This window comes from Nelumbo nucifera, chromosome 3 (genome assembly GCF_055504915.1).
Source record: "Nelumbo nucifera cultivar China Antique chromosome 3, China Antique-T2T, whole genome shotgun sequence".
Classification (NCBI taxonomy): domain Eukaryota; kingdom Viridiplantae; phylum Streptophyta; class Magnoliopsida; order Proteales; family Nelumbonaceae; genus Nelumbo; species Nelumbo nucifera.
Window position 1 is genome coordinate 42,878,909 of NC_142651.1, and position 6,916 is coordinate 42,885,824.

The following is a 6,916-nucleotide window of genomic DNA, read 5'->3' on the forward strand; positions in this document are numbered from 1 at the left end:
TGTTAAGTAAGCACGAGTAGCAAATGCGCCTTTCTTCTAAACGTTTTTGTTCCGTTAGGGATTATCTATTATTTTATTATTTATGTCAAAATAATTAAAAATAAAAAAACAATAAGAAAAAAGGAAAAACTGTCCTTTCTCTCCAACCTTCTGCCGTTTTGGGTTCTCTCACCTCTTGACCTTCGGCCGCTGCAACTGGTTGGTTGGGGCATTCCAATGGCCGAGCAGTTGACCTGCACCCTGCCGCTTGGAACATCCGATGGCCGAGCAGCAAGGAATTCTGTTGCCTTGTTCACTCCCTCTTCTTCTCCTCTTCTCTGTTGTCTTCCTGTTCAGACTCCGGGAATGTTCGGTCAAGTTGCCAGTCTCCAACGAGGATTCCAATCATCAGAAATTTTCACCCACTTGGCACGCTTCCCCACCGCTCTCTCAAGGCCCTGTCTCAAAAGTATGGGCCGCTCATGCTATTGCATTTGGGCAGTGTCCCTCTGCTCGTCGTTTCCACCATAGAGATGTCTATGGAGATCACTAAGACCCAAGATAATAACTTTGCAACTAGGCCTTCTACAACTGCTGCAAAGAAGCTTCTTTATGGCTGCAATGACTTGGGGTTTGCACCTTACGGCAAGTACTGGAGACAGATGAAGAAGATGTCTGTTCTCCGCCTCTTGAGCGTCAAGAGAGTGCAGTCATTCAGATTTATAAGGGAAGAAGAGGTTGCTCTTTTGATCGAGAATATATCTCACTTATGTCAGTTGCGCAACTCAATTAATCTAAGCGAGTTACTTACCATTCTATCCAATAACTTGATTTCTAGAGCTGCTTTCGGTAGCAAGTTTGAAGAAGAAGATGATAATAGCAGACGGATCGGGCCTTTGACAAGGGAGGTAATGCCACTATTGGGAATGTTTAGTGTTCAGGATTTCTTCCCTTAGGATGGATCGATACAGTTACCGGATTGGACGGGAGGCTAAAGAGGACGTCTCAAGAGTTGGATAAGCTCCAGGGTCAAGTGATCAGAGATCATGTTAGTACTACTGATGACCAAAGAAGTAAGGACCAGAGGGATGGAGAAGACATTCTGGATATTTTGTTCCAAACTCAGAAGGATTCAACGCTCGATATCACCATCACTCGAGACAACATCAAAGAAATCATTTTGGTAATATTCATTTCTGTTTCTGAACTACCAAGAAGAAGTTAGACGTGTTGTGAGTAAGAAATCCAAGTTTGAAGAAGATGGCATTCCTCAAATGGCTTATTTAAAAGCTGTTATCAAAGAGACTCTAAGAGAGTCCACTAGAGCTATCAATGTTAATGGCTACCATATCCTAGCTAAAACCAGTCTTCATCAATGTTTGGACAATTCAAAGAACGGCTGAAGGTCAAGAGGTGGGAGAACCCAAAGCGGCAGAAGGTTTGAGAGAAAGGCGCATTAACTGAGATAGGCTTTCCTTTTTTATTGTTTTTTTTAATTATTTTGACACAAATAATAAAATAATAGATAATTCCTAACAAAACAAAAACATTTAGAAAATGTATTAACTGGGACAGGTGTTACACAGCTATTAAGTGCTCACTCATTATGCTTACCTAACGTGCCTACTACATCCAGACCCTTATTGGAGTCGCAAGCACAAGCACTGCAAATGCAATTTCACTTCAAAGCATTCGATTGAGATTTGAGAGGAACATCAGCTGGAAAGCTAAAAACACCGCTCGTAAAAAACTGACCATTTGCAACATAACCCACCCTGAATTTTCAGATTGTAGTATTTTTTGCCCCCTACCATTAGCATTTCATCGGTTAAGTTTAGAAAAGAATCCCATGTGACTGTTATTTGCATGTTTAACATTTCTAAACCTTCAAACTTGCCCTTATTCTTATATCATTTTATGACACTATTTGGTAGAAATTTGATAAAATACAATGAAAACAGATAATAAGGGAAAATTAGGAAATTGTAAATATTTAATAAAGAATTAAATACAACAAAAAATGAAGAGAAAAAAGTACAAAAAACAAAAGAAAAACAGAAAATTGTAGCAAATATAGCAAAGAGAAAGTGGAAATACAGGAAAATGGGAAAATACAAAAATATCAAAATTTACAAAAAAAAAAGAGGACAGTTTAGAAAAATAATAGATTACAAAAGAATACAAAACTTTCAATGAATATTTTCATAATTTTATCTTTAATGTCAAGCCTATTAATGAAGCGAGCACAAAGTGCTGGAATCTAAAAGTTAAGTGTCACTACCCCCAAAGTATAAGGCGGTAGTGTGTAATCCACCCAAAATAAATTAAGATTGATACATTGCTAATTATGTCGATTTTTTTTCGATTTGTGCCTTTTCTATCCAATACCTATATCTAGGGGAAGACATGAATCGATACGAATTAAACTTTTTACAAGTTATTCGAGCATGGCTCATGAAAAGCTCAATTTTACTTGCATTAAATCGAGAATCTAGATACAAGCTAAGCTCAAACCCAATATATAGGTTTATTTGGTTATTGAGTCGAGCTTGAAACCGGTGAAATTCAGTTCGTGAGCCTCACAAGCCAAATTGAGCTATTATTATATATAATTTTTTTATTTTTAATATGTATAATAACAAATAATTTTTTGTATGCCTAATTTAGCTTTATATATATATATACATATACATTAAGAATTATTTTTATATAATATTTTTATTTGTATTTTTAATATATGTATGTAAAATATTTTACATGTATAATTTTTTATTTTTTATAGCAACTTGGCTCGTTCGAGCTCAAACTCAAACATATGAGTTTAAGTCAAGCCAAATTCAAATTCAACTCTCCAATTTAAATTACAACAAAAAAATGAAGAAAATAGGAAAATAAAAAAACAAAAAAAAAACAGAAAATTGTAGTAAATATAGCAAAGAGAAAGTGGAAATATAGAAAAAAATGGGAAAATAGAAAATATGAAAATTTACAAAAAATACAAAATTTTGCAACAAAGAAAAAGAGCCAAGTGTCAAGCCTATTAATGAAGCAAGCGCAAAGTGCTGGAATCTAAAAGTTCAGAGAGCTAAGTGTCACTACCCCAAAGTATAAGCCTATTAATGAACCTATTATTGTGCCCTTTGCACTCAATACCTATTACCTAGGGGTAGACATGAATCAATATGATTCAAGCTTTTTTACAAGCTATTCAAGCTTGGCTTGTGAAAAACTTGATTCAACTTGGTCTAAATCGAGAATCGAGATTCAAGATAAGCTCGAAGCCCAAAAATAGGTTCATTTGCTAATTGAGTTGAGCTTGGGAGCAATGAAACTCAGTTTATGAGGCTCACAACAATCCAAATCAAGCTTATAATATATAATATTTTTATTTTGATATATATAGTAATAAATAATTTTTTATTTGCCTAATCGACCTTATATTATATATATTATAAATTGCTATCATAGAATATTTTTATTTGTATTTTTATATGTATATAGAATCTTTTACATGCATATTTTTTTTCATGTCAAGCCAAATTCGAGCTCGAACTCAAACATATGAATTTTCATGTCAAGCCAAATTCAAAATCAGATCTCTAATTTAAATTGAGCTAGACCGGTTCTGTTTTCCCCAAAACCGACCCGGTTCTGTTTTCCCATTGGGGAAAACGTGCATCTTTCCGTGCGTCATTTCGGCTCTTTCCACGCGAGATTAAAATGTGGAAAATGCAAGAAGCTTCATTTGGATCTTCCTGAAATCAGCCCAAAATGGGTTTTTCGCATCTTTTCGACACCCCATCTTTTAACAGCGAGATCTTCCACATGCCAAACGAAAATAGACCAATTTTTGGTCTTCCCGACTTGTAAGCAACCGAAAGACCGCACAAAAAGATGCGCCAAGCAAAGCCTTAGTTTGCAGTCAATCTTAGAATTCATTTAGTTTGCAGTTAGAATTAAAATCAAAATCTGTCAAAATTAAAATCAAAATTATTTATTCTTATAATTTATTTGGTTCAAATAAGAATCAGAATGAGAATTAAAATTAATTGAAATGAAATTTCATTCTCATGAGAGGGGAAGGAAATGGCTTCAAATGGAAGAATGTCATTCCATTAGGAATAAAATGAGATTTCGATTTTATCCGGTTAAAATTAGAATTGTCATTCCAATTCTGATTCCAGACCTATTCCCGCAAACGAAACGGGCCTTAGATTTATTAGCTGTGCACCTAATCCCATCAGACATTAAGCCCGAGTTCACTGCAAAATTTTCCTCATGATTCATCGAGGCGGGACCAGCAATATAGAATCTATAGATCTCTCCATTTGGAGAGCCCATGCTGGACAAGATATCATGTAGCTATACAATTGAAGAAAGAAGTATAACACCAATCAAACGGTTGGGATTGAAAGCTGAAACTCTTCATATTTGCGTGTGGGGTCTGCCAGAGATCGTTGCTGCCACGTCGTCTGTCGTCTGAAACTGGAGAGACCAATTGTGTGGTTTGTGCCTCATTGCTTCTCAACGCTTCCTGATTGCGTCGATTGATCAGGACTGCAGATTAGATGGTGCCACGTCGGATCCCCCTGAATCTCGTCTTGGATTGATTGGACAGTAGTATTCTCCAACACCAAGCCCGTCCCATAGCGCCGAGACGATACCGTTAAATTTAACGGGAGAAAGTGCAGGCGTACACTGTGATTTACTGTATGAAACCGGCACAAAAGTCGACGGCGATGGTGTGTCGCCCAACACTTCTACTAAGTTCTCCAAATCCTCTGATAAACTCGCCGGAGCTGTTGTATGCACAACAAACTCGGCTGAATCCGGCGAGCCATCTCCGTAAGTAACACGCTCTTCCGACATTGGCGCTAATCCGATGTCGTCGCTATCGATGACTGAGTTTTGATACTCGGGATCTGAGAAATCCGGAGGATCAGCTGTCCTTGGAGAAACGCCAGGACCTGATAATGCGTCCGAGAATTCGCCGGAATACTGACTCTTTTGTGGAGAATCAGCAAGCGAGATACCATCATTTATCTGCATTGGGCGGGAAATACCAATTACCACTACAGATTCGCTGCGATAAACCTCCACAGAGTTAACTTTAGCGCCGTTAACGGTAACAACGCCGTTATTGAAGCGAACCTCGATCTCCGTTCCCGGAACCAGAGTCTCGAGCTTTGTTCCGTCCGGTAGTCTCTCAAGATCAGACAAACGGAGAAGCCGCGGTACGACATGGTGGCGGAAATCGTAACGGGAACCGTCAGCGAGTGTGAAAAGATTCTTATCGCGAGGAGCGAAAACAGTGAATGCCGTTAGTTTAGTCAGTTCTGGCAGTCGCAACGCAATTGATGTTGCCACCACGCCGTAATTCCTCCGTCTCAAAACCCTAACGGCGTCGTCAAGAAAAGAATCACCACGAGCCGTCGGATCATCAGCATCATGGACAGTACGACACTTGGGGGCAAGGGAGGGGTCCAGTATACCATCAACGCCATGGATGGCAAGATTCTCGTCCACGTAGAGATTTGGCTGCCGGATTCTGACGTAATCTCCCGCCGGTATATTTTTATTGGCAATGCAAAGTTGCCCGAGGGGATTCTTGTAGATGAAGATACAACGGCCGGGAGAGAAGGTCGGTAATGCTTTTCCGACCGGCCATGTAGTCAAATCTTCGAATAAGAGAATCTTACGCGAAGTGTGGTAGAGAAGGCGAGAGGTAGTTGGCAGAGTAGGAGCTCGTCCACTCTTGAATCTAGCAGCAGCACGAGAGAAAGCAAAATCAAGAGGGGCGAAGATGGTTCCGGTTCCATTCCAACCATCAAGATCGACGGCAGCATCCATAGCTCCGGCGAAGAGAGAATATCCTCGGTTTCGGATGCTTTCAGTTGCGGCTGAGACCGATGTTGATGAAGGTGGCATGGTTGAAGAAGCCCACGAGAGAAAGAGAAAAAAGAGAGGGACAACGAAGGAGGAGAGCTTGAGCTGGCTCAAGGAATGACCCTGATGCAGGAATATCGCCATTGGTATGAATTCTGGATTGTTGAGTTCTAACAAGAACGACTAAAAGCAGAGAGAGGGAGAGAGCGGGATGAATTGTATGGAGAAGGGATGAAAAGTATTGGCCGAGTTTGTTAGAACTAACTGTTAAAAGATTCTGTTTCTTGGCGGGAAGGATGTAGTTTCTGTTTTATAGCGTCTGCTTATGGCGGTGTTTATGTGCCTTTGGCAGGACCAGTTGGTTGGACCGTTGAACCGACCAATGATGTGAAATAACCAAGATGTAGAAGTTGGTCAGAGCAACGAGAGATGACATCCTGGCTCAACAAAAGCCGAAAAATCGAACTAAACCGAAATATGCGATCAGTCGAATCGATTTATTTGGTTTTGGTTTGATGTTTTTAGGTTTTAAAAATCGATCCAAAAACAGAGTCGTTCTAACCACCAGTTTCCGGGTCAGCAGTTCGACCGTCTGGGTCAGCAGTTCAACCGTCTATGTCAGACGGTTTGAACGGTTTAAATATTATAGCTGGTGTTATGTCATCTTACCCATTAGATTGGAATATTAGGGTAAAATGCATATAAATACAAGAGAAAAAAAGCTTAGTGTTTGAGGGTGAGAGAGATGTGAGAAGCTATCGATGGCTGAAAGAGTAGGAGGAAGAGGAGGAGGAAGTCACTTGCAGGCTGCAACGGCGACGGCAACAACAGCGGTGATGGCAAACTACAGCGGTGGTGACAAAAGTAGATTTGAGATTTCTCTGTCTCTCTCAGATCTGTCATCTAGACTCCAGTAGATCTTAGATCTCTCAAATCTCTAGCCTGCTCTCAAAGATCTCTCTCACAGTCTCTCACACATCCTTCAACTCCTCAACTGATCTCTCTTTCTTTGGTAGATCTAAGATCTGAGAGTTCTTTCACTTGCTTTCTT

The 6,916-nt window shown here is 39.6% G+C and overlaps 1 pseudogene; it reads left to right on the plus strand.

Annotated features, from left to right (window-relative positions):
* LOC104604069 (cytochrome P450 71A1 pseudogene) lies at positions 1–1,558 on the plus strand (annotated as a pseudogene).
* Positions 1,559–6,916: the final 5,358 nt, after the last annotated feature.